This window comes from Rattus norvegicus, chromosome 1 (assembly GCF_036323735.1).
Source record: "Rattus norvegicus strain BN/NHsdMcwi chromosome 1, GRCr8, whole genome shotgun sequence".
Taxonomy (NCBI): Eukaryota; Metazoa; Chordata; class Mammalia; order Rodentia; family Muridae; genus Rattus; species Rattus norvegicus.
In genome coordinates this window covers 152,907,239-152,934,943 of record NC_086019.1, presented here as the reverse complement: position 1 = coordinate 152,934,943, position 27,705 = coordinate 152,907,239, and the positions used below count along the sequence as shown (strand labels likewise).

At 41.0% G+C, this 27,705-nt stretch overlaps 1 long non-coding RNA gene across 6 annotated transcripts in view; it reads right to left on the bottom strand.

The window, feature by feature from the left end:
• LOC103691188 (uncharacterized) overlaps nt 1-27,705 on the bottom strand; it is a 108,264-nt gene that overhangs the window by 8,269 nt on the left and 72,290 nt on the right. For 2 of the 6 annotated variants that reach the window (XR_005499292.2, XR_005499296.2), the window contains exon 5: nt 18,700-18,746. The exons of the other annotated variants lie outside the window; for them this stretch is intronic. This is a non-coding gene — a long non-coding RNA (uncharacterized LOC103691188). The remainder of the gene's footprint in view (nt 1-18,699; nt 18,747-27,705) is intronic. 6 annotated transcript variants of the gene reach the window in all.

The following is a 27,705-nucleotide window of genomic DNA, read 5'->3' as shown; positions in this document are numbered from 1 at the left end:
GTAAGAGCTAAACAGTAGACTTGGGAAAAATGCTTTCAATGTAAATTTTAACCAACATAGAAAAGATATAAAATTCTAAGCCAACAATCTAGAAAAGAAATCAGAAGGAAAAGAACTTTCTATTTCACACTCTTAAAAATAACTTGCTAGTTACTGTGGCTCAAGTATTTCCTTTTTGGTACCCAACAGGCAACCTTGATTAGGTAGCATCTGTCTGCTTTAAAGGGTTCTGAATTTCAAGATGCATGATGTCAAGTCAAGCTCATGTAGGTGGCTCTGCGTCCTGTCACCTGTTTTCATCTTGGGGCTCCTTGTGCCTAAGCCAGTGCCTCCAGGCCTCCTCCTGTTGTCTTTTCCTTCTTCCCTCCTGGTTCTTGCCTTGGCATTTTCCTCAGTACAGATTTCCATAACCAAAATACCATGGGGCTGGAGGCCTCGGAGCATCCCTTCACTGCACACTGTCCTGAAGCCTGGAAGATGTGAGCTGTATTCTTCATAAATGTTATATTCTCACACAGAGAGGAGAGAAACAGAGGATCAAGCTCTCTACTGACTCTTCTTACACATCTACTAAGTCTCACTTGGGAGGCTCTACCTTCTGGACCTAATTATGACTCAGAGGCTCCTCTGGAGACATGATCACACTGGGAGTTTGCATTTCAACATGTGTATTTAGGAGGAGGCAAACATGAGCTTGGAAACCTGTATTCTACTTCTGAATGCCAATGCCTTATGCCTTGAAGCATAGATCTGCTGCTACATTATGCTTTTCATGCTTGTCCTTTTCCCCTGCTCATGATGAAACAATGCAGGATGTTGTCCACTTAAATGTGTTTCTCTTCTCTCTAGGAGTTTATCACTGGGACTTTATTCCTAGCTCCCTTGTAACTCTTGCAAGCCTACAAACAAGTCTTTTCTTTTAAGATGTACCCAGCTATGGTGGTTTGAAATATGGGCCCCACAGACTCATAGGAAGTGGTGTTATTCAAGGTGTGGCCTTGTTGGAGTAGGTGTGGCCTTATTAGGGAGTGTGTTACTTGCGGGGAGAGGTAGACTTTGAGGCTTTAGATGCTCAGGCCAGCCCCATGTCATTCTCTTTCTGCTGTAGAATTCTGATGTAGAATTCTTGGCTCCTTCTCCAGAATAATGTCTGCCTGTAAGCCACCATGCTTCCTGTTATGATGATAATGTATAAAACCTCTGAATGTAAGCAAGCCCCAATTAAATGTTTTCCTTTGTAAGAGCTGTTTCGGTCATAGTGTTTCACAGTAGTGGATTGCTTTGGTGCACCTGCAGTCAGATATGAATGTGAGAAAAGTTAAGTGGAAGTGGTAGGGAAGTGTGATTTTTAAAAAGGACTTTTGCGGGGGTTGGGGATTTAGCTCAGCGGTAGAGCACTTGCCTAGCAAGCGCAAGGCCCTGGGTTCAGTCCCCAGCTCCGAAAAAAAGAAAAAAAAAGAAAAAAAAGATATAAAAAGGACTTTTGCGTGTCTGTGAATTATATGCCTGTCACTGTTCCTCAACACTGTGCCTCCTTTCTTGTGCTAAGAAAAGAAATTGCATCCACTGATGGAAAACTCAAGAAGGACTCAGGAACAACATGGAAGGATGCAGTAGCCAAAGACAATGTCTGCTGGATTTTGGAGAGTAAACTTTGCAAGAGCTCTTCTTATGAAAGAGAAGGATCGAGTGCATGTTTCCTAGGAACAGAATGTGCTCCACACTGGTACTCCATGATGGCCACACAAACACTAAAAAAGTAGCTCTCAAATGTGTGAGTGAAGCCTCCATAGTGTAGAATCCGTCCTTTGGCTCTCTATAAAAGGCGGCAGATGGTACCAAGGAAATCCAGGTTGTCTGCAGCCTTAGCCTGTTGACATAGGCTTTGGTGGATTTCCATCTGCATCTATTCTGCAATGACATTAGAGAAGTAAGCGTGCTGTTAGAGACTACTACCTACATTTCTCCGTCAGTGCAGCACAAGGGTGAAGGAAAGAAACCTGGGAATAAATCGAGTCTTCAAAGTATTTTCCTGCTTTAACCATTGTACTAAAGTCATACCAGATAAGGATGAGTTTCCTATCACATGACACATACTAGACTTTTATAATATCTACAATAGTATATGTAGGTATATATAAGTATACATATGGGTACGTTCATGAATTCATGTTTAAAAGGTCAGATATGAAACTGGGCAACAGTACAAATTGATTTTCATATTTAAAACCCCAACATTTTCACAATCTATGCCTAATCATCTCAGGTTGTCAAGACTATTGCGTGAAAAAATTCAGTTACATAAATATGAAACCCAATAGGCTTCACATGATCAAAACTGCTATATATGCCCAACTTTGTCTAAGCCTGCAATGCCTGATAACCGGAGTGACAGGCTGTTAGCGTGTCTGATGCACCACTTCCTTCCTTATTTACTATCTTCTTTCTCTGGGTGCCGGGACGGAGTTTCCATGTCTTCTTTTCTAATCCCCACGATAGCACTTTGGGTTGGATAGAAGCATTGCACATGAAGAAACTAAGACCCTTAGAGGTAAGATTTGTTAACAGAATTGTCTATCTGTCTGTCTGTCTGTCTATGTCTGTCTATCATCTCTCCCCATCCCTCATTCTCTCTCTCTTCCTGCCTCATTTCTCTTTTTTCCAGGAAGTGAAATCACATTTGGATTGTGGTGTTTAGCCTACGGAAGATAGTTTTGGATGCAACCATAATTTCCTTGTTATTATTGATTAGAGCTAGTGATGAGTAGTCCCAAACTGAACCAATCAGTCTTTTTCTTAAAAACTTGGCATTGGAATTCAGTCTTATTGCTGGGGCACAGGCATGACATGCTTGGGGAGACAGATTCCAGCAATGTGGCTGGAGAAACATAGAGGTGAAAGACAGCTATGTCTGCTTTCTTTTCTTTTTCTTAAACTCTAACTGGTAGCACCACCCAGAACTAAAATAAACAACCAAATAGCTCTCTATTTTCATAACAAATTCCCCCCTTTTACCACAAGCTAATTAAAACTTGCCTCCGTTATGTGCAGTTGGATACTCTTAATAAATACAGATAGTATGTGACAGAATTTAAACAAAATGCCAAGCTATTCATAATCACCATACTCTATCAACTCCCTAGGCAAATAATTGCTTAGCTTATAGATAGTTTGCTAATACTGGGTAGGTGTTTGAGAATCATGCTATTGATCAATTATCAGCAATTCATTCCAATGATAAAGAAAAGATTTCACTAATTTATATATGCATTCATTTATAAGAAGAAAATAATTGAACAAACTTTGTGAGCTCACTAGCTCATCAATTACTCTTTACTTATTAGCAGCCCTGCACTTACTACGTTCATGCTATATAGGCAAGGTAAGCTATATTGGATGGTTTTCTGAAACAACTGAAAAGACTGAGAATTACATACCTCTTTACAGTGACTTCAGCTACTGTAGAGCAATACCAGACACTGTGTGACATCTATTATCTATTACGAATCTTCCCAAACAGTTTTATGGCGTTTTCCAGGCTCCCTTGAAGCTAGGGTAGCCAAGATAATGGGCTGTGGGCAAATGAGTATTATAAAAATGATCAGAGCTACTTGTAGCCTAGAAACTTCCAGCTGCCATCCTAAATATTCTTTCCTTATAGGAAAGAACCTTGAAACAGATGTATTAAAGATATAGAGGTTCCAATATGGAAGAAGCCTGGGCTCCGACAGAGCTAACATCCAAGTAATAACATTCACTGAAGAGAGTATAAATGTGTTTTGGCATTGTTTTTTTTTTTTTTTTTTTTTTTTTACGGATTTGAAAACAATTTATTACAACATATGCTCAGTTTATGTTTCATAATTTCTTTATGTAAAGTCCCAAAACTTCCTCATGCATTGCATTTTCTCTCACAATATAATATTTAGTGTTATTGAAATCTATGGGTTTTAATTCAACAGTAGGTTCCAGACAATTGAAATCAGGCCAGAACTATAGACATTCCAATAAAGCGCTGTCTTCCAAATTTTTTTTTTATTAACTTGAGTATTTCTTATATACATTTCAAGTGTTATTCCCTTTCCCGGTTTCTGGGCAAACATCTCCCTCTCCCCTCCCCTTCCTTATGGGTGTTCCCCTCCCAACCCTCCCCCCACTGCCGCCCTCCCCCCATAGTTTAGTTCACTGGGGGTTCAGTCTTAGCAGGACCCAGGGCTTCCCCTTCCACTGGTGCTCTTACTAGGATATTCATTGCTACCTATGGGGTCAGAGTCCAGGGTCAGTCCATGTATAGTCTTTAGGTAGTGGCTTAGTCCCTGGAAGCTCTGGTTGCTTGACATTGTTGTACTTTTGGGGTCTCGAGCCCCTTCAAGCTCTTCCAGTTCTTTCTCTGATCCCTTCAACAGGGGACCTATTCTCAGTTCAGTGGTTTGCTGCTGGCATTCGCCTCTGTATTTGCTGTATTCTGGCTGTGTCTCTCAGGAGCGATCTACATCCGGCTCCTGTCGGTCTGCACTTCTTTGCTTCATCCATCTTGTCTAATTGGGTGGCTGTATATGTATGGGCCACATGTGGGGCAGGCTCTGAATGGGTGTTCCTTCAGTCTCTGTTTTAATCTTTGCCTCTCCCTTCCCTGCCAAGGGTATTCTTTTTCCTCATTTAAAGAAGGAGTGAAGCATTCACATTTTGATCATCCGTCTTGAGTTTCGTTTGTTCTAGGGATCTAGGGTAATTCAAGCATTTGGGCTAATAGCCACTTATCAATGAGTGCATACCATGTATGTCTTTCTGTGATTGGGTTAGCTCACTCAGGATGATATTTTCCAGTTCCAACCATTTGCCTACGAATTTCATAAACTCGTTGTTTTTGATAGCTGAGTAATATTCCATTGTGTAGATGTACCACATTTTCTGTATCCATTCCTCTGTTGAAGGGCATCTGGGTTCTTTCCAGCTTCTGGCTATTATAAATAAGGCTGCAATGAACATAGTGGAGCACGTGTCTTTTTTATATGTTGGGGCATCTTTTGGGTATATGCCCAAGAGAGGTATAGCTGGATCCTCAGGCAGTTCAATGTCCAATTTTCTGAGGAACCTCCAGACTAATTTCCAGAATGGTTTTACCAGTCTGCAATCCCACCAACAATGGAGGAGTGTTCCTCTTTCTCCACATCCTCGCCAGCATCTGCTGTCACCTCAGTTTTTGATCTTAGCCATTCTCACTGGTGTGAGGTGAAATCTCAGGGTTGTTTTGATTTGCATTTCCCTTATGACTAAAGATGTTGAACATTTCTTTAGGTGTTTCTCAGCCATTCGGCATTCCTCAGCTGTGAATTCTTTGTTCAGCTCTGAACCCCATTTTTTAATAGGGTTATTTGTTTCCCTGCGGTCTAACTTCTTGAGTTCTTTGTATATTTTGGATATAAGGCCTCTATCTGTTATAGGATTGGTAAAGATCTTTTCCCAATCTGTTGGTTGTCGTTTTGTCCTAACCACAGTGTCCTTTGCCTTACAGAAGCTTTGCAGTTTTATGAGATCCCATTTGTCGATTCTTGATCTTAGAGCATAAGCCATTGGTGTTTTGTTCAGGAAATTTTTTCCAGTGCCCATGTGTTCCAGATGCTTCCCTAGTTTTTCTTCTATTAGTTTGAGTGTGTCTGGTTTGATGTGGAGGTCCTTGATCCACTTGGACTTAAGCTTTGTACAGGGTGATAAGGATGGATCGATCTGCATTCTTCTACATGTTGCCCTCCAGTTGAACCAGCACCATTTGCTGAAAATGCTATCTTTTTTCCATTGGATGGTTTTGGCTCCTTTGTCAAAAATCAAGTGACTATAGGTGTGTGGGTTCATTTCTGGGTCTTCAATTCTATTCCATTGGTCTATCTGTCTGTCTCTGTACCAATACCATGCAGTTTTTATCACTATTGCTCTGTAATACTGCTTGAGTTCAGGGATAGTGATTCCCCCTGAAGTCCTTTTATTGTTGAGGATAGCTTTAGCTATCCTGGGTTTTTTGTTATTGTGTTTTGGCATTGTTAACCTGCTAATATTTTAGTTTATGTGTTACCTTGAGAAGGATTGTCACTTCAGATTGTGATAACTTGCACATCTTCCTGGACAGAGCAATATCACTAATGCGTAAAACTTGCGCACAGAGGACCCACTTTAGTGCCAACTCTTCATGTTTGGAATCTCTCCCTTTGAGTCTTGACTCCATGCCAGGTCTGCCACAGAATAAGATGACTTTGGCTGATTAACATCCCAAGCATTTGCCTTATGAAAGAGGCCAGTGTTTTCCAGTCTTTAATTGGCGAATCACATTTCTAGCTATTAGCACTGAAGAAAAATATTCTTTGGTTTCTGGCATGCACCGTCACCACAGAAGAGAACCCCTCCCCCCCCATGACAGCAACCTTACTAGTTTATTTTGCAAGGGTGGGTTTTCTTCTGAGATTGATTCAGTGGTCAGGTCATAAGTACTTAAAGAAAGATGGCCAAATGTTATCAGTGACAGAGAAGTCCTCAGAAGGACAGAATGATGTAGTTCCATGGATAACCTATTTAATCATACAGAGATGTAGACCTTCACTCCAGATAATTTAGAATGTATAGTGTATTGCTAGTGTTGCTACTGTGGTGCTAACCGGTAACAAATGTATTAGTTATAATGTATTAGTAATATGTTAGCAAAGGTATTAGTGCTCTTTAGAGGAGTAGAACTTGCAGAATAAATATATAACAAGGTGATTTAGTAGAATGGCTTACAGGCTGTGGTCCAGCTAACCTAACAATGGCTGTCTACTAATAGAAGGCCCAAGAATCTGGTAGCTGTTTGGTAAACCAGGCTGTATGTCTCTGCTGGACTTCAGTATACACAAGAATCCCTACTGTAGGCTCTAATGCCAGGAAAGGAAACAACTCGCCAGCGAGTGCACGAGCTACCCAGCAAAGGCAATGAGCAAAAGTCTTCTTTGTCTTTATATAGGCTGCAGGTACAAGGTGAAGCCATGATTAAAGGTAGATTTTTCTCACCTCAAAAGATGAAGATTGAAAGTGGGTCTTTTCCTTTCAAGTGATCTAAGTAAGAAAAATATCCCTAAAGTGGAAATTTCTTGTTTCTTGACAACTCAGTTGTGTCCTGTGATGTTTTTTGGAAGCTGTCTTGCAAGAGGGCATGCGATATTTTACTGAAAATAGACACTTAAGATATTTAGATGTTGTGATGTTTAGAAAGAATATAAATGGAATTTGATAAACAGTGAGAGGAGGCTCTTGCATTGTTACATTGTTAATGCCTTGCTGATCTTCTCTGGCCTTCTTTGGTCTTCATTTCATGGAGAAGAACACACCAAAGAACTTCTCATGGCAATCGAGCTGATCCTGGCATGCTGATTTGGTGGGGCCTTGCTGTTTCTGCTGGATTGTGCCACTGCTATTGACTTGTGTTTGGTGTTTGTTATTGAACTGGATTGCTAGTATCCTCACAATGAAGAGTGGACTCTCCCAAGAAACTACTTCTAAACAGGACCACAATGCTCTTTCTTATTAACCTTTTCCCACTACCTCTGGTCACTGGGTTAGGGTGAAGGAAGGTTGAAGCATTTAAGAACCTTAAATAGAGCATACTTTGAAAAAAAAACCAGTCTAAAAATCCCTTACAGGTGAACGCAGCCACTTGGGTTTTAGATAATTCAGATATAGTCAGGTTGACAGCTGGGAATAGTCATCGCAATGAGTTCAGATGGAGCAGTCGGTCCAAACACTGGGGAAAATTACTGCCTTTTTCTGTCCCACTGTCTCCTTACCTCTTACAATGAGCTTCACTGGTTTCATGTGTAATGAAAGAAAGATGTGATGCCTTTTCTTGACCTCATGCATAAGGGTCATAGCTAATGCTCCTGCCACAAAAGAGATTAACCTGGTAACAGATCTATTTAATTAAAATTTTATATGTATCATTTCTGGAGAGTAAAAAATCCAGGAAGACTGTCTATTTCTGTTCATAGAATGAAGAATGGCCAGATTATAAGAGGCTGAGAAGAATGGGCACCAAACCCCACTGAGATTCTTCAGAGGTATTCATTTTTGTGTGGTATTTATTCTCAGCTATAGGACAATATCCTTTTAAGAAAGAGGGCCTTCATACATATACAGCCACCCAATTAGATAACATGGATGAAGCAAAGAAGTGCAGGCCGACAGGAGCCGGATGTAGATCTCTCCTGAGAGACACAGCCAGAATACAGCAAATATATAGGTGAATGTCAGCAGCAAACTACTGAACTGAGAACGGGACCCCCGTTGAAGGAATCAGAGAAAGGACTGGAGGAGCTTGAAGGGGCTCGAGACCCCATATGAACAACAATGCCAAGCAACCAGAGCTTCCAGGGACTAAGCCACTACCTAAAGACTATACATGGACTGACCCTGGACTCTGACCTCATAGGTAGCAATGAATATCCTAGTAAGAGCACCAGTGGAAGGGGAAGCCCTTGGTCCTGCCAAGACTGAACCCCCAGTGAACGTGATTGTTGGGGGGAGGGTGGCAATGGGGGGAGGATGGAGAGGGGAACACCCATATAGAAGGGGAGGCAGAGGGGTTAGGGGGATGTTGGCCTGGAAACCTGGAAGGGGAATAACAATCAAAATGTAAATAAGAAATACTCAAGTTAATAAAGATGGAAAAAAATGTAAAAAAAAAAAGAAAGAAAGAAAGAAAGAAAGAGGGCCTTGGGGTCTGTTAGCAAGGGCAGTAAGGAAATTCTGCACAGCAAGCATTTACACAGAAAACCTAGAGCTGTTTCTGGGTTTCATAACTGGCTTCGGTGAGAATTTATCTGACTCAACTTTGGGGAGAGAAACTCTGACTCTTATGGACTGTCTTAAGAGGAGGAGAATAACAGAGAAGGACAAGAGAAGGTCACAACCTTTGCTTCTGATGGTTTCCAACATCCTTCATTTCAAGTTAAACGCTAAAGTGCCAAACTCTGACGTATCATTTTGTGAGTCCCACTATCCACACGACATCTTTGTTGGGGAACATACTGTGCCCAGCTTTACTCCATTCTGATATTTTTGGTCAAATAAAATCAAGAAAGACACAATGGGTTGTACACAATGGAACACAGCATCTCAGGTAGCATTGGATAGCCACGACTAAGGTTGACCTAGAACGAGAGCCTAGGCAGCCTATTGGGAAGAGAGCAGAGGTCATGGGTGAGCATATTTTAGGGGCATTGTTTCAATGCAATAGGTTAGAGTTCCTAGCAGACTCCAGAGAAGCAGGCATTTGGTCCTAGGGAACTGTAGCAATGCAGACAAGTGAACAAGAAGGCATTCACTAGGCTAGAGCTTCTTCAACTGCCCCAGAACCCTGACCTTCTTCTTTCCTGGCTCTCATCTTACGGTGCCGTGGTTGATGCTGTTTCCATCTGGATATTTGGGATTCTTCTTCAGTGTAAAACATAGACTTTATGAGAGTCAATCAAGTTTAAAACGTGTGTAGTTAGTGCCAAACCACTCAGTGGAAGAAGAGTAGATTTTTTTTAGCAAATCATACAAGGATAACTGGAGATTCTTAGGTTGAAAAAATGAATTCAGTCTAAAAATTAGTACTAATGTAAAATTTAGTTACAAAATTAATCATAGAATTTTAAGTTAAAATGTAAAATTTTGGAGAAATAAGCAGCCTACTCATAGATGAGCACACTGCATTTACATTATTTTTACCTCTCCCTTTTCCTCCCTCCAACTTTTCCCAAGTATTCCACTCCCTTTCAAAATCATGACCTTTTCTATACTTATTAGCATTCACACAGAAATCCTACTGTGTCAAAGGACCCTCTTAATAGATAGTAAAAAGACAAGCTAGAGAGGAAACAAACTACTTGCAAATCATTTATCTGACAAAACATCTTATTTTTAATAGACATATTGAAAACTTATATCCTTAAAACTCTAAAGCACAACATTAAAAGTCTGTTTAAGAAACGGTACAAAGGAGCTATGGTTAGGGGGAAAAAAGGAGATGGAAAGTGGTTCACCAGCATTACTTAGGAAAATGCAAATTAAGCTACCAGATTTAATGGTTCCACACAGAGCTTCTCATGTGCATTCGGTTTGTAAGCATAGGCACACACACATTAACCTAGATGACATTTTAGGACCTAATTGTTAGCCACCTCCCATGCTTCCACTTATTTATGACACCCAGAACCAGGAAGTACACTGGCTCTGCATCTTTTCACATGAATTTTCTTTCTCTGTTGGTTCAAAATTACGGACCGTACAAATGTTGTATCAAAAGTTATTTGAATTAAGAGTTACCTTCAAGGCCAAGGGCATATATATTGTTCACAGCAGATGTAAGGAAAATGCCCATTTTGGTAGTCTGTGACCCAAAGGAAGGCAGCTTTCTCTAAGGGCGCTCCTTAGCTACCATGGATGGGACCATTGTACATCTGTTTGAGTAGGTGACAATTGCAGACAAACTTTATTGCCCCAGGGTGGATTTAGAATCTGCACAGCCCCCCACTCCAGGGTTATTGACATGTCAAGTGTAAGTTGTTTTTAACTTCTGAGGAAAGTTTTCAGAAAGATATTTACGATTTGTGCTTTTCTTGCTTTTAAAACCTGGCAGGTTTGTGCAGCAGTCATTCCAGGGATTACAGGCTTCTGAGAGCACAGCCTACCACATCCTAAAATCCTTGCATGAGCATGTCTCCAGCCTCTTGTCAGGTGGCATAGAGGGCTGCCTCGCTATGGGAACAAAGACTCCTTTGATTTACATTTACCAACATACCTGGCTCCACATGCCGTATTGTGACATTTCCCCTAGAGGGTTGTTTTTCAGATTTCAGGAGAGAAATAAAAGAGAAGCTAAATAATTACAAGACTTAGGATGTGTCAAACTTTCACTGGGGCAGAGATCTTTTATGTAAATTATTTTCCTACTTGTTTGTGGTTTAAAACGTTTCCTTCTTGGACCAGAGAACTTAGAAAGATTGGTCCAATTAAGTTGTGTTACATATAGTGAATTAATTTTTTGAATATAATCCAGAGCAACTGTGTAATGGCACGTACACACAGTCTATTTTAATAGATTAAAATGGGCGTGAACAATTTAAAGGGACAGGTTAGTCGAGAAAGATGTAATCTAAATTGAAGTTACTTACCTCTTAAATGCTATGTTTTCCCTTACACTGGTTTCAGAGACGGGGGGGGGGGGGGGGGGAGGAGGGGGAGGGGAACACCCATATAGAAGGGGAAGGGGAGGGGCTATGGGGATATTGACCTGGAAACTGGGAAAGAGAATAACAACTGAAATGTAAATAAGAAATACCCAATTTAATAAAGATGGAGAAAAATAAAATTATGTAAGCTTATTAATAAATAAATGATAATAAAATCAAAGACAAAGCATAAAAAAAAACCTTACTCCCAACTGCCAATCTCATCCAAGAAAAGATTCTTGCTTGCTGGATCAGCCTTTACAAGAAACTGGGAAGTGAAGAAACTGTTGTAATAATTTAATGAATAATAAAAAATAAAACAGAGGCTGAGTTGACCTACATAATATAGAATTCACAAGCAGAGAAGAGGAGATACAGACTCTAGGCTGGATTGGGGTCATTTGCAGAGCCAGACCTGTGGTTGAAGGATACTTCAGAGTAGCTGCTGTGAACAGGGGATGGGAAACTAAGTGAGATGGAAAAGGAGGGTGACAAATGATCTTTTTAAATTTTTATTAGTGGCCATTTAATGCTTCCTGACAAAATTCAATAAATTTAAATTTCATCTGAATTACCTTAGACTCAGGGTTAAATTTCTTTGCTGTCAAACTACGCCAAGATGCAGTCTGTAGATAGTGGAGACTTACATGTTTATCTGCTGATTGCTAAATAGCATGCATTTTAAATACTAACCACCACTTACATATGTGCCTGCTTTCATGTATGAGCACATTTGTTTAGGTTGTCTGGTTATCTCATTAGTATTTTTTCATAGTCAAGAAGAATCAAAACTGTGAGAGACTATGTTGGGCAAGTCTGTCTTCCTTAGAAAACCAAACTGCCACTTTGCCACTAAATCTCAGCAGATGAAGACTACATTCTCAAGGGTACACAAAGGATATCATTGACAAAGGGATAAAAAGAAATCTAAGAGAGAGAAAGATGTGAATCACAAGCCTGGATCACCATTTCATACTTTATGTCTTATTTTTACTTATTACCTGATAATTTCATATATGAACACAATGTACTTAGAGCATATGCACTTCCTGCTTCTCCTGGACACCCCCACACCCTCACACTCCCAATTTCATGCTTTTGTGTTTTATTACCTACTGTGTAAAATTAATGTTGTCCATGGGCAAGTGGAAGTACTGCCACCCAATGGTTCTTTGGCAATCCACCGTGGACCACACTCTTGAAGAAAACTGACTCTTTTGTCCTTAGCAGCCATCACCTGACAAAGGGTCCTATGTTGGGGGTGGGATCTCATGAACCCCTCCCCTATCCATGTTGCAGTGTTGATTCCTAGGTCCTATGCAGGCCACCACAGCTGCTGTGAATTCATAAACGGGATATAGTCATGTCGTGTTCACAAGACACTATGTCTCTCTAATCCCTGGCTCTTAAAATCTTTCTGCCCTTTCTAATATGATTTTCCTGAACCTTGGAAAGGGATGTGATATAGGTGTCCCAGTTATGGTCGATCACTCCACAGTCACTTTTCTTTGCACTTTGGCCAATAGTGAGTCTTTGTATTCATCACCATCAACTGCTGAAAAGAAGGTTTTCTGATGTGTGTGTGTGTGTGTGTGTGTGTGTGTGTGTGTGTGTGTGTGTGTGTGCACTGATGTGGCAGCATGCATGGCTCAAGAATTGAGGGCAGTAGGGCTCACTTCGTGTTCTTGAGAACAAATGCATCATTCCATCATACCAGGCCTTTTGTAGATATACTCTCCTAGAAACTTCTACAGTAGTGATTATAATCATTGGCTAGATCAAAAACATTCCTGAGAATCTGATAAAATGAATAGACACACCCTAGAAAATGCACCTGCCCAGTGTACACATATCTCTTGCAATTTTACTGCTTTATAATCCTCTGGAGGGTGGGACCAAAATCCTACATCTTTCGAGTTTATCGAAGACTTTCAAAGGAAATGCCCTTGTCCTGTTATGACTATGGGCTGACAGTGATGTGATTGTTTTGTTATAAGTCAGAGAAACTTCATAGATAAGAATACTGTTCACCCTGTAACCCCACATATGTGAGATGTAAAATAAAATTCACTGTTTCAGTGGTAAAAATACCTTTATTTTGAATTCTTAGATAACTGAAAAAGAAAATGTGCTATTTTCCCTACCCCACACGAACAAGAAACAGATTGAAAAGATTTCATGAAATAACATTTGTACATTATTGAAGTTGTAATTAATTATTTCACTGAAGGTTTAAAACGCATACCTCTTTGCTCTGTAGCCTTAAGGAATTCTTAAGTAAATTCTAGGGTTGTAGATCAAACTACAAATTAGCAGTGAGATTACTTTTTTCCTACTAAATTTAAACATAGACATTTTACAGATGGTTGTGAGCCACCATGTGGTTGCCAGGGATTGAACTCAGGACCTTTGGAAGAACAGTTAGTGCTCTTAACCGCTGAGCCATCTCCCCAGCCCAAACATAGACATTTTAATGGAAAATGTTTTCCTAAAGTTTTAGACATATATTCTCCCTTTAGAATGTTCTTCTCAGATTCTATCATGGATACTTGACTGTAATTGGTTGTGCGCCTATTGGCTCTGTTATTCTAGACTGTGCCGTAGGATCTACAGGAGTCCTTTATGCAAAGCCTTTGAGCGGTCCCTCCCAAGGTGGCAGAGAACTTTACTTCTGCTCTACAGGTGTCCACACCGTTGTTGAAGATTTTTCTGGTGACTTAGCTGTTCAACACAGCTGTGACTATGGCTAAACCAAAGGAGAGACACAAAACTCCGATATGTAACTAAGTCCTACTTCTTGATATTTAGTCACAGCAGGAATGGTACCCATTTCTTTCAGTTCCTCTTCCCTGGTTGAGAGCAGGCTTCCATTCCTCTGTTACAGTTGTTTGCTATATTTATTTTTATGTGATTAATTTCCTATTTGTTTCCTTCTAGGCTGAAGGTGGACTCTGAAGAAAGTCCTGTTATTATTTCCATATTTGGTTTCCCAAGGGTAATAGGCATCTAAAAGTCATTGAATTTGGTCTTGCCAACCCTGAGGGCTCATACCTATAGGTACTTATGCTTGCACTGTGAGTTCTAACTCTCACATGTCTGCTCCAGCTGGTCCAACAGTCCTTACTATAGACAACCAAAAGTCGTATGACCTATTTTCTACTTGAAATCATTTGGTTTGTTTTTCTCACCCAATATTTCCAGTCTTATCTGCTATTGCTTCATTTCCCAAATGTCCAACTAAATTATCACCAGTTTTACCATATTTTAATTTAAGTTCAGTCTTTTATGTTGACCTCTAGACTTGTATGTTCAATGACTTAGTCATATCACATAGAGAGAAAATAGCTTATCTCAAACTCATCCTATGATTTTTCTCCAGTTTTCTATTTTATGACCTTTAGATCAGCCTATTTTCTAAAGAATTAATGGATCTACTGTCTTGTTCATCTCCTGGGCAGGTGGTCATGTCACGCTCACCTTAGAACTGTGGTGTCCTGTTTAGCATCTGTGGATTGGTCTCTACTCCATCTCATTTACTGGGAATGTGCCTCTTTCGATGGTGGACTAGATCAGAATTCATCATCATGTCTCAGTTTTCATTCATTTATGCCTCAGAAATTTTAACACCTATTCTGTTCCACCATCTATGTGAAAAGGAGAAACTGTATCTGTGACCAGGGTCTTGGCCCTCAGAAACTATGAACAGCAAAATAGAGGAACCTGTATGGCAAAATGTAAATTAATAAATGAAATTTTAGAATGTGATAAGCAAAGAGAATGGAGGGACAATATGATGTATGTAGGTGTTTCTGGAAATAATAACCATTTAGATCCCTTTAATATGGTTCTATCAAGGCAACCTTTATATTTCCTATGCCCCCAACACTTGTACACTTCAGCACCTCTTAGTTTCTTGGCATTTGGGGATCACTTGTATAAAGTGTATTCACTATTTATGATTTGCCAGAGATTTAGGAAATCATAAATATTATGTATATTTATTATCTGTGTTTCTGCTGCCAAAATTCCCATCCAGCCTCCTCTCCCTCCATCTGTTTCCACTTGGGCGAGCTGACCGAAGAGCCCTTTCTGGCTCTCACCGCAGCAGTCACTCATCCCAGTTAGCTAGTATACTGTGTCCAATTATTTGTTGCATTGGCTTTTGAATTCTAATTTTTTATTCAGGATATTTGACATTCTCTCTCTTCTTCCTGAAATAAAATCCTATATAGTATTTTGCTGAATTTAAGTCTTACTTAGTGATTCTTTTCTTTTATATATGGTGCACTGGGCCTGGCTTGGGCCCCTCAAGGAGTACCAGCTTTTTCCAATATATTATTTTTATTGATTATTTGGGAATTTCATATCATACACCTCAATTATACTCACTTTCCAGTTCTCCAATGTTTACCCCTCTTAACCCTGTGATCTCTCTCTCTCTTTTTCTCTCTCTCTCTCTTTCAACACACACACACACACACACACACACACACACACACACACACGAGGAGAGAAAAGAAAAGAAAAAAAAGAAGAAAAAGTCCAGTTTGCATTGCCCATATATTCATATATTCATATGGTTCAACTCCCAGTGGCCAGGCCCTGAAGAAAAGTGAGTCCTTCTCTGCCTGCTCCCCATCCCTACCGGAAATCATCAGCTGTAGAGAGTTCTACTTCAGTATCACGATTTTAAAGAGTTCTTTCTCTTTGATGACTTTCTTTTTAGGCTGTTACTTTGGGGGGATAGTGGGAAATAGGAGTTGTCACAGAGCCTTTTATATCCTCTTCTCAGTTGGGCATCTGTAGTCATCAATACCACAGCAAAAGTAGCTTCCATGTCCTCCACAGTCAGTGTATAAAGTATGGATCCTGGGCCTCTACATGGTTTCTGGCAACAGCACAGACCATGAACATCCAATATCAGCATGTAGCAAGGACCTTTGCCTGGCCTCTGGGAGTAGCACAGACTACTGACATCAACATGGCTCTCTGTTGAAGCATCAGAGACACCATCCTAACTCTTTGTGCCACCACAGGCCAAGGACATTAATATGGCCTCTGGGTCAATATGGGGCACAGACACCAACATGGATCCCCTTGGTAGCCTGGCCCTTGGATACCAGCATGGCCTTAGGAGGCAGAACAGACCACAGATGAACTGCAGACATCAACACGGACCATGTGACATGGCTTCAGGCATCAGGACAGACAATGGACATCAACAGAGCTTCAGGTGACTGTATAGGCTACTCACATCAATATAGTCCTTGGCAGCATCACAGACCATAGATGTACACGTGACCCTCAGGCTTCATCATGGCCTGGGGCATCAGGAGGAATCACTGATACCAGCATGACCTCTGGGGAAAAGTACAGACCATGGGGAAGTTTTCCAGGAGGTCCAATCCAGGAAATGAATCATTCTTCATCTTGGGCATCCTGTCTGCTGCTCAGAAACAGGGCGGCTCTGGTTCTGCAGAAATGGGTCATAGATGGCATGGCCATGCCATAAGAGTACACCGCTGTTGTGTAGATCATGTCTGTGACGTCACGATTTTTCACACAGCCATTCACCAGCTCCTGAATTCCAGTTACTTGAAAGACCAGAAACACACCTAGGATCCTGAAACGCAGTGCCTGTAGGTTCTCACAGCCTCTACACCACACTCTCATTTCCCTCATTTGGGGGGCTATGAAATTAGCTTTTCACAGGAGCTTTATCAAAAACATCCAGCACATGCCATGGTAGTTTCAAGGTTGTAGGAATTTTTTTCCCCTGGAATTCCTCCAGCTCGACAGAACACAAAGACCAAGTCAATAATCCACTGCCTGGGGCAAAGCTGGAGTGGGGTAACGTGTTTGACACTACTTCACAACCCCATCCTGTCAGCACCCATCTTTCCTGCACTTACTCTCTTCACCTGGGTTATCCTTCCCATCACTTTGAGGGGTCTAGCTCTTGATTTGGCAACTGCTTTCCAGTCTGTCCACATCCTCTGTTTTTAAACCTTTAACATGACCTTTATTTATTTGGTGGTGGTGATAAACCTCTCACAGTACACATGGGGAAGAAAAGGGCAACATGTGTGAGTCTGCTTTCTCTTTCCACCTGCGGGTTTCAGATTATCAGTCTTCAGGGCAAGTTCCTTTGCTCACTGGGTCATCTCCCCACACCCCAGTGAATACCTCCTCTAAACTTCTTGAGTCAAGAACTCACCAATCATCAAAACCACTTGCAGTCACTAAGAACTAAAGCCCAGCTGAGTGGTATCATGATGGGTGCAGAATCTTCCTTATAATTTTTGGTCTTGTTAATAAAAAAAGAGAAAGAAATGTACAAAGGACGGAACTCTAAGACAATATTATTGGCATGAGAGGGAGAGAGAGACAGAAACTGACAGAGACAGAGAGACAAAGACAGAGAGACAGAGCGATAGAGAGGGTGAAGGAAAGAATGAATAAGGCAAGACAATCTTGGGGTCTTGGCAGCTGCTAGGGGGAGGGAGATGAAAAGAATAAAAGGAGATACTCATGATTTATAGAATGCAAGTAAAAAGATACGCCCTTGAGAACAAAGTGGGCATACGAGGGGAAAGAATCCTGAGATGCCCATCACCTGTTTTTATTGATGGGGTTCAAAAATGCCTACTGCCTCCTCTGTTCTGGGCTTCAAGAGTATGTGCAGTGCTCCACTCCTTCAGATCAAAGGAGGAAATATTTAACCAGAGTGCTGTGTGGTTTAGCTTTGTAGTCAGCTAGCACTCAGGTTATAGCTAAGACAAAAGGGAATAATGCGCTGATTTCTCGTCACCAGCATGTTATCTACCTTTGCGGGCAGTTTACAGACCCTGCACCAGGTCATGTGGGAGTTCCCAAGTATCTGGAGGTTTTTTTGAGTTTATGAAATGATGGTACTGGTTTATGTTTTCCCTTTTATTGAAAATAGATTTTTTCTTACATTCCTCATTATGGTTTTCCCTCCCTCTACTGTTCCCAGTTCCTCCTCACCTTGTTTCCCATCTCCATCCACTCCCTTTCTGTCTCTTATTAGAAAACAAACAGGCTTCTAAGGGATAATAATAAAATATAACAAAAAATATAACAAAATAAAACTATGACATCAGAGTTGGAGAAGACAAACTGAAAGAAAAGAACAAAAGAAAGCACATGCATATGCACACACACACACACACACACACACAAAATGAGAAATCTACTCATTTGTACACTCAAGAATTCCATAAAAACCACTACACTGGAGATCATAAAATATAGGCAGAGAACCTGGTACATATGCATGCAGGCCCTACACATGCAGTCTCGGTGTCTGTGAGTTCATCTGAGCTTTAAAGATGTTGATTTGAAGGGCCTTATAGTATTAGTATTAATATTATTATTATTATTATCATTATTATTATTAGTCCTAGTCATAGTCGTAGTCGTAGTAGTAGTAGGTCCTCCTTACCCTCTGTCTGGCTTATACTCTTTCAATTTCCTCTTCCATGGGGTTTCCTGAGCAGAAGGATTAGAAAAAGACATCATGTTTAGGGCTCAGTAGTCCAAAGTTTCTAACTCTCTGCATAACGCCAGAATGTTGGTCTTTGTATTCGTTCCCATCTGCTGTAGGAGGAAGCTTCTCTCATGATGCCTGAGCAGGTCACTGTTCTGTGTGTCTAGCAGAATGTCATTAAGACTCATTTATTGCTACAGGTTTTGTTTGTTTGTTTGTTTTTTCCATTATTATTTGTACCCTAGAAAGCCCAAGTTCCCTGGGATATCTAGGCTCTGGTTATGGTCACACAAGCAGTGTTGAGTTTGCGTTTCATCTTGGGTAGTGGGCCTTAAACCAAGTCAGACATTGGTTGGTTACTCCCACAAGTACTGTGCCTCCATTTTCCTATGATACCTTGCAGGCAGGACAGCACTGTAGACTAAAGGGTTTGTGGGTGGATTGGTATTTATGTTTCTCTTTGGTAGCATTTTGGTAGTCTTTGGTACCATCTTGTACCAAAGACTATGAAGGTAAGAGTGAAGACTCTATGTAGGCATCAGCTCTAATACTCCATATTCAATGAACTGTAAAGGTGTTATCTGCAGCAATGAAGCTTTTCTGTCAGTTTGAATCCATCCACATACAGGTACCTGAATTTTAATAAAGAAACTAGAAACTCACACTGGAAACAAACACATTGTCTTCAACCAAAGGTTCTGGTCAAACTGGATATCTACAGGTAGAAGAATCAAATAGATTCATACTTATCACCCTGCACGAAGCTCCAAAAGGGTCAAAGACCCATGGGTCAGTGTAAAATCAGATACGTTAACCTATATTAGGCAAAATAGGGAATAGACTTGAACTCATTGGCACAGGAAAAGACTTTCCAAACAGAACACCATTACTGAAGGCACGAATATCAACAATTAATAAATGGGACCCCACGAAATAGAGAAGCCTTTGCATGGCAAAGGACACTGTCATTTAGACAAAGCATCATCCTACTGAGCAGGAAAAGAGGTTTACCAACTACATATCTAGTAGAAAGCTAATATTCAAGAAATATAAATAACACAAACCACCAGATATCAAGAAAACGAGTAACCTAATTTAAAAAATGGGGTGTTGTGGTAAATATTTTAAAAAGTTCCGGGACCTCAAGCATCACACCACACTGCCTTCTGCTACTCTCTGGGTCCTGTTGCGATCTCAATGTCATGGCTAGCGTGGGCTGGTGCCAGCTACTTTCTGGCCCTAGCAGCAGCCGCTTATCTTACTGTTGTGCACTCTGCTCACATTCCCAGTATCTGCCCCCTGTGGTTATTGCCACAACTCCCAATATCCCAGTAAAATTAAAACTCTAGAAGTTTGTAATTTATCAATGAGATTTACATCAACAAATTCCAACCCCACAAAATGACCCCACAATAAACTCAGAGCCAATTAATATTGATATAAACTGCCCACCTAGATAAGACAAATTGTCCTGTAACAATCTATCCCTTATAAGATGTTCATAATTACCTGTGGCTATTTAAAGCCACATTGATCTGGGCCATCCTTCTCCTCCTCCATCTGGGTTCTTCTCCCCAACCTCCTCTCTCTGGCCTTTCAAAAATTCTGTCCCCACCTTACCTTTTCACTGCCAAATCATAGGCCTTGCCTTATCTTGTACCTGCCCTCACCTGCATATAGACATCAATCCACAGTGGGGTACCAATCTAGAATTCTCAATAGAAGAAACTCAAATGACTGTGAAACAAAGAAATGTGCAACATTTTTAGCCATCAGCAAAATGCTAATCAAAACTGCTTTTCTTTTTTTTTATTTTATTTTTTCCATCTTTATTAACTTGAGTATTTCTTATTTACATTTCGATTGTTATTCCCCTTCCAGGTTTACGGGCCAACATCCCCCTAACCCCTCCCCCTCCCCTTCCTTATAGGTGTTCCCCTCCCCATCCTCCCCCCATTACCACCCTCCCCCCCAACAATCATGTTCACTGGGGGTTCAGTCTTAGCAGGACCCAGGGCTTCCCCTTCCACTGGTGCTCTTACTAGGCTATTCATTGCTACCTATGAGGTTGGAGCCCAGGGTCAGTCCATGTATAGTCTTTGGGTAGTGGCTTAGTCCCTGTAAGCTCTGGTTGGTTGGCATTGTTGTTGCCATGGGGTCTCGAGCCCCTTCAAGCTCTTCCAGTCCTTTCTCTGATTCCTTCAATGGGGGTCCCGTTCTCAGTTCAGTGGTTTGCTGCTGGCATTCGCCTATGCATTTGCTGTATTCTGGGTGTGTCTCTCAGGAGAGATCTACATCCGGTTCCTGTCAGCCTGCACTTCTTTGCTTCATCCATCTTATCTAGTTTGGGCCACATGTGGGGCAGGCTCTGAATGGGTGTTCCTTCTGCCTCTGTTCTAAACTTTACCTCCCTATTCCCTGCCAAGGGTATTCTTGTTCCCCTTTTAAAGAAGGAGTGAAGCATTCGCATTTTGGTCATCCTTCTTGAATTTCATGTGTTCTGTGCATCTAGGGTAATTCAAGCATTTGGGCTAATAGCCACTTATCAATGAGTGCATACCATATGTGTTTTTCTGTGATTGGGTTACCTCACTCAGGATGATATTTTCCAGTTCCATCCATTTGCCTATGAATTTCATAAAGTTTTTGATAGCTGAGTAATATTCCATTGTGTAGATGTACCACATTTTCTGTATCCCAAACTGCTTTTCGAATTCATCTTGCTCCTGTCAGAATAGCTAAGACCAATAAAAGAAGTGACAGTTCATTCTGGCAAGGATTCAGAATAAGGAGAACAGTCATCCATGGGTGGGGGGAATGTAAACTTGTATAGTCTCTATGGAAATCAGTGTGGTGGCTCCTCAGGAAGATGGGAATTGATCTACCTCAAGGTCCAAGTATACTAGTCTTGGACATATAAGCGCTCAAAGAATGCTTCATCCTATCACAGAGACATTTGCTCCAATATGGTCATTGCTGATCTACTCATAATACCCAGAAATTGAAAATAATTTACATGTCCCTTAACAGAAGAATGTGGTACTTTTATACAATGGAGTATTAGTCAGTCATTAAAAAAAGACATCTTGAAATTTGCAGGCAAATAGATGAAACTAGAAAAAGTGATCCTGAGTGAGATATACTAGACACAGAAAGACAAGCATGTTATGTATTTCTTATTTGTGGATATTAGCTGTGAAGGCAATGATAACCAAGACACAGTCCATAGAACTACAGGACAGGTATAAAGGACTAGAGGGAACAGATAGATCTCCTTAGGAAAGACAAATAGAATAGACAGCTATGGGTGAATGAGGGGCTGGAACTGGAAGAGTAAGTAGGGAGGAGGAGGGGGGAAGGGGAAGAGGAAAGAGATACAGGAAGAGACAGCAAAAATTAAGGGTCATTTAAGGGGTAGTATGGAAACCTAATACAGTAAAAGATTCCTAAAATGTATACATATAGGAAGGTGATATAAACAACATTGCCAAATAATGGGGAGACACAGTCCCATGTGGTCATTCCTTTTCACCAAATGAAGCTTCCAGTACTGGGGTTGGGTTACATCTAATTGAGTTGTTGGCCAAAAGGGTCCTGTGGAGATCCACAAAATACCCAGGCTGTTGACAAGACTCTAGGCACTGGTTTATTTTTAAGTTATTAATGAAAGATCAACACTTGACAATGTGTTAGGAAGCAGCTTGGAGATTTTCCATTGCAGTGCTTGACATATACCTCCTGTTATATTGATGAATTCCCTGCCTACCATGGTATTGCTGATCATGGAGTATGCCATTTGCTGTATTTGATAGCTATATTTTTCCAAATTGTGCCTGGGAAATCGACAGCTGTGGGAAGAGTTCATTCCTTGCTGTCTTCAAATGTTCTCCATCAATGGGGTTATGTGAAGACTTAGAAGAACACAAACCCAGACAACTGATTTTACATGTGAGAGTGACAAGATTTTAAGATAAGAAAGGATGATGTATAGGTGCAGATGGAACCCTGCAGGATTCAGTATATAACAAGAGAGATGAGGTGTCCTTGCAAGTACACTGGAGCCTGACAGAGTTGGAGTGGGGGTAACCCTCAACTGTTAGAACTGAAACTTAGCCTTCTTTTCTATACAAAAACAAAATGAAACAAACAAACAAACAAACAAATTAAACATTTGCAGTAAATAGCTTTAAATAGTGCTTTTTACTGTTTATCATATAATAAACATTTTGTCCACATGAATTAGTTCAGAGAACTTCTTGTGGTTTCCTACTCGTTCATGTTCGTTTAAACACACTTTTGGTGCAGTTCACACTTTCAGTCTGTGTGTGTGTGTGTGTGTGTGTGTGTGTGTGTGTTTGTTTGTGTGTATGTGCATGTGCTTACATGTGTGCATATATGTGTGTATGTGCATGTGTGTGCGTGCGTGCAGTGTGAGCTTGTGTGTGAACATATGTACACACATGTGTGTATAGGCCAGGAGTTATTGTCAGGTATTGTCCTCAGCCCCTTTGCACCTTAATTTCTGAGTCTCTCTGCAAGATATGGGTTTGGCTAGATCATGTAGCCAGCAACTCCCAGACACAGTACTGTTTCTACCTCCCAAGCACTGACACTACATGCCCAGATATTTTCTATGTGTTCTGTGGATCAAATGCAGATACCAATGCTTCCATGGCCAGCACCTCCCCAGTTCTCAGTCCTCTTATTGAAACAAGAAGAATTAGTAATGCTGTAGTGATCGAAAAGACAATGGACTAGGCCTTGAGCCAGGTCCGTCCTATTATGCCGTGTGTTCATTTAAGTATTTATCTGTTCAAAATTTAAAGCCAGGGAGATGGTGTTATCAGAGTAATTATTTGAAAATGATGTCCAACTAAATATGTACCAGGCAAGCCTCTCTAGTTTGTAATGTATGTCAGAGGCCACTGTGGTTATTTGTTTTAAACATATTTTTGAAACTCAACAGTAACTGTGCAGCCTTGATTTGACCAAATAAAGATACTTGAAGGACAAATATTTGACATCGCTTTGAATTCTCTAGGTTTTTTTTCTGTTTTTTTTTAACTTTTTATTATATATTTCTTTACTTACATTTCAAAGGTTATTCCCCTTCCCAGTTTTCTGTCCATAAGCCCCCATTCCCTCCCCTCCCCTCCCCCATACAGGTATTCCCCCCCATACATCCTCCTTATTGCCCTCCCCCATATTCCCCTGCACTGGGGGTCCAACCTTGGCAAGACCAAGGGCTTTCCCTTTCACTGGTGCCACACAAGGCTATTCTCTGCTACATATGCAGTTGGATCCCTGGATCAGTCCATGTATAGTCTTTTGGTAGTGGTTTAGTCCCTGGAAACTCTGGTTGGTTGGCATTATTATTTTTATGGGGTTGCAAGCTCCTTCAACTCTTTCAACACTTCCTTTAATTCCCCCCAAGGGGGTCCTATTCTCAGTTCAGTGGTTTGCTGCTAGCTTTGACCTCTGTATTGGATGTGCTCTGGATGTGTCTCTCACTGGATCTATATCCAGTCCCTTTCCACATGCATTTTTTAGTTTCATCAATCTTATCTAGTTTTGGTGGCTATATCTATGGGCCACATATGTGTCAGGCTCTGAATGGCCATTCCTTGAGACACTGCTCTAAACTTTGCTTCCATATCCCCACCTATGAATATTTTCCCTGTTTTAAGAAGGAGTGGGAGCATCTGCATTTTGGTTATCCTTCTTCTTGAGCTTCCTGTGGTCTGTAGATTGCATCTTGGGTAATTTGAGCATTTTGGCTAATCCACTTATCAATGAGTGCATATCAAGTGGGTTTTTCTGTGATTGAGTAACCTTACTCAGGATGATATTTTCTAGTTCATTCCATTTGCCTATGAATTTCATGAAGTCATTGTTTTTGATAGCAGAGTAGTACTCCATTGTGTAGATGTACCACAATTTTTGAATCCATTCCTCTGTTGAAGGGCATCTGGGTTCTTTCCAGCTTCTGGCTATTATAAATAAGCCTGAACATAGTGGAGCATGTGTCTTTGTTATATATTGGAGCATCTTTAGGGTATATGCCCACGAGAGATATAGCTGGGTCCTCAGGTAGTGTAATGTCCAATTTTCTGAGGAACCTCCAGACTGATTTCCAGAGTGGTTATACCAGTTTGCAATCCCACCAACAATGGAGGAGTGTTCCTCTTTCTCCACATCCTCGCCAGCATCTGCTGTCACCTGAGTTTTTTTATCTTAGCCATTCTGACTGGTGTGAGGTGGAATCTCAGGGTTGTTTTGATTTGCATTTCCCTGATGACTAAGGATGTTGAACATTTCGTTAGGTGCTTTTTGGCCATTCTATAATCCTCAGCTGAGAATGTTTTGTTTAGCTCTGTACCCCATTTCTTTTCTTTTTAAAGATTTATTCATTTATTATATATAAGTAAACTGTAGCTATCTTCAGACACACCAGAAGAGGACATCGGATCTCTTTACAGATGGTTGTGAGCCACCATGTGGTTGCTGGGAATTGAACTCAGGACCTCTGGAAGAGTAGTCGGGTGCTCTTAACTGCTGAGCCATCTCTCCAGCCCTGTACCCCATTTCTTAATAGGGTGATTTGGCTCTCTGGAGTCTAATTTCTTGAGTTCTTTGTATATTTTGGATATTAGCCCTCTATCAGATGTAGGATTGGTAAAGATCTTTTCCAATCTGTTGGTTGCCGTTTTGTCCTATTGACAGTGTCTTTTGCTTTACAAAAGTTTTGCAGTTTTGTGAGATCCCATTTGTCGATTCTTGATCTTAGAGCATAAGCCATTGGTGTTTTGTTCAGGAAATTTTCCCCAGTGCCCATGTGTTCGAGACTCTTCCCCACTTTTTCTTCGATTACTTTGGGTGTATCTGGTTTGATGTGGAGGTCCTTGATCCACTTGGACTTAAGCTTTGTATATGGTGATAAGAATGGATCGATTTGCATTCTTCTACATGCTGACCTCCAGTTGAACCAGCACCATTTGTTGAAAATGCTATCTTTCTTCCATTGGATGGTTTTAGCTCCTTTGTCAAAGATCAAGTGGCTGTAGGTGTGTGGGTTCATTTCTGGGTCTTCAATTCTGTTCCCCTAATCTACCTGCCTATCTCTGTACCAATACCATACAGTTTTTTTTATCACTATTACTCTGTAATACAGCTTGAGGTCAGGGATGGTGATTCCCCAGAAGTTCTTTTATTGTTGAGTATAGTTTTCATTATCTTATTGGTCAGCCTTTATATGTTACTTGACCTTTTTGCCTTACTGCTTTTAATATTCTTTCCTTGTTTTGTGCATTTGATGTTTTAACTATTATTTGACGGGAGGAGTTTCTTTTCTGATCCAATCTATTTGGAGTTCTGTAGGCTTCTTGTATGTTTATGGGCGTCTCTTTCTTTAGGTTAGGGAAGTTTTCTTCTATATTTTTGTTGAATATATTTACTGGCCCCTTAAGTTGGGAGTCTTCACTTTCTTCTACACCTATTATCCTTAGGTTTGATCTTCTCATTGTGTCCTTGATTTCCTGTATGTTTAGGGCTAGGAGCATTTTGCGTTTTACATTGTCTTTGACCGTTGTGTTGATGTTTTCTATGATATCTTCTGCCCCTGAGATTCTCTCTCTATCTCTTGTATTCTGTTGGTGATGCTTGTGTCTATGGCTCCTTGTCTCTTCCTTTGGTTTTCTATGTCCAGGGTTGTCTCCCTTCGTGTTTTCTTTATTGTTTCTATTTCCATTTTCAATTCCTCCACCTGTTTGATTGTGTTTTCCTGTAATTCTTTCAGTGATTTTTGTGTTTCCTCTCTAAGGGCTTCTACCTGTATACTTGTGCTTTCCTGCATTTCTCTAAGGGAGTTCTTTATGTCTTTCTTAAAGTCCTCCATCATTATCAAAAAATGTGATTTCAAATCTAGATCTTGCTTTTCTGATGTGTTTGGATATCCAGTATTTTCTTTGGTGGGAGTACCGGACTCTGATGATGCCATGTAGTCTTGGTTTCTGTTGCTTGGGTTCCTGTGCTTGCCTCTAGCCATTGGGTTGTCTCTGGTGTTTGATGTCTTGCTGTTTCTGGGAGTGACTTGGCCCTGCTGTAGGCCTCTCTGTCAGCACTCCTGTAGAACTGTTTTCCCATTTTTTTGTCAGCCTTTCCTGAGAACAGGTGCTCTGCTCTCAGCTGTGGCAGCACTCCTGGAGACTGTCTTCCAGCTCTAGGCATTGGCAAGAATCAAAGGGTCCTGCTCCTGATTGCTCGTGTAGGTCCTTGCACCCAGTGGGCACAGATGGCACCTTGTGATTCCCTCTTGGGTCTGGACTGTGGGCAGAGGGTATTCTCCTCTGACTTCTCACTTCTGAGGGTCCAGCTCTCTCCCCCATGGGATTTGGGTGCAGGGAGCTGTTTTGCAGGATCAGTTCCATCCTGGGCGCAGACCAGAACCGCGGGTACTGGAGGCTGTCTGTTCTTATATCCCTCTGTCCAGAGGTACTGTACAGTTTCCCCTTGGACCAGAGATATGGGCCGAAGTGTGCAGAGGTGGCAGTCTGTCCTCTGAATTCTCTAGGTTTAATAATAAAAAACAGGCCAATTTTTATTCCACTACATTGTAGTTTACATTTTTTCATTAATTAATTTATTTGTTTTACTTGCCTGTTGCATCTCTCTTCCTGGTCCCCTCAGAGCCCCCCTGTCCCTGGCTCCCCTTTTTCTCTGAGAAGGGGAAGGACCCCATGGGTATCACCCCACCATGGCACATCAAGTCACTGCAGGACTAGGTTCATCCTCTCCCACTGAGGCAAGACGAAGGAGCCCTGTTAGGGGAATGGGATCCACAGGCAGCTAGGCAACAGCCTCAGGGACAGCCTCCACTCCAGTGGTTGGAGGACTCACATGAAGACCAAGCTTCACATCCATGACATATGTAGGTCCTGCTTATTCTTGCTCTTTGGTTGGTGA